This window comes from Egretta garzetta, unplaced genomic scaffold, assembly GCF_000687185.1.
Source record: "Egretta garzetta isolate BGI_Z169 unplaced genomic scaffold, ASM68718v1 scaffold412, whole genome shotgun sequence".
Lineage (NCBI taxonomy): Eukaryota > Metazoa > Chordata > Aves > Pelecaniformes > Ardeidae > Egretta > Egretta garzetta.
Genome location: NW_009258770.1, coordinates 139,540 through 140,874, shown reverse-complemented (window position 1 = coordinate 140,874; position 1,335 = coordinate 139,540).

The window sequence follows — 1,335 nt, the reverse complement described above, 5'->3', positions numbered from 1 at the left end:
CTATACTGTATAGCGTACATATATGGCTATAGTGCTATAACATACTCACTACCTATAAATATAATAATTATATAGTATGTGTCTATATATTTTCATTTGCATATACCCCCATATAATGCTCCCTCACTCTTTAGCAATCTCTCTACAGATTATCTATTTTACAACTGTATTTATGTATGTATATGTAGTGTGCTATGTAAGAAGTGCCTCTGTGTATATACATATTCATATAATACATAAAAGTATGCGTTGATGGAGAGTGACTTACATAGTTATATAATGGTCTCTGTATATAGATATTCTGTATATAAAAATATACTGTATGTACACCGAGCACATAACTATATAGCACTGTTTATATACTATACCGTATATTTTATTAATAGGTAGGTAAGCACATATATTAATAGAGCTACGGATATGTATAGTTATACATATGTGTATACATCTGCATATAGAAATACATGGCTATATTATACATACTTTAAAATTACGGTATATATACCATATATATGGTATATACCAGATACAGATGGCAAGAGCCTGTGTTATATAGTTCGAAAGGGCTCACTGTATTTGTCTATACATACAAAATGTATACATACATAAATAGATTACTAGGGAGAGTACAAAAAATGTGTATATGTTTGTTTATATATATCTCTACTTATGAAATTACATCTCTGCTATACTATATCTAGATAGCTAGAGCATGACAGTTCAGTTGTATAAAGGGCTCACTGTATATCATATACAGATGTATAGGGCCACATAAGGCGTTCCCTCTCTCTGTAAATGCATAGGCAGCCATATCTTTAATAGTTGTGTATGTAAAGGGCTGGTGTGTCAGTTACGTAGGGGTCTTTGCGCGACCCTTTTATGACCGTATAGCGTGCTTATGACCGTATAGCGTGCTTATGACCGTATAGCGTGCTTATGACCGTATAGCGTGCTTTCTGGCACCCTCTGCTTCTACGGGTACTGGATCTGTTCTATACACACACACCGCACGGGTACCAGGACATGAGGCCATCACTCTCCTGCCGTTTATAATAAACAAATAAATGTATTTTTTTTACTATATGGGTGTATGCATGTATACATATTTCTATGCAGTTACAGAATACATACATTGTATAGTATATATAAGTAACGAGTTTATTTTGCTCTCTGTGTACGTATGCGCTGTAGAGCGATAGGTAAGGGTCTCATATGTGTGTACGCACGCACACATATATGAAAATACCCATCTATAAAGTGCTGGCTGGGGCACGGGGGGCGAGGTGGGCGGCGCACACAAAGCTGGCGTCCCACAGTTACCTATGGAGCTCCGCG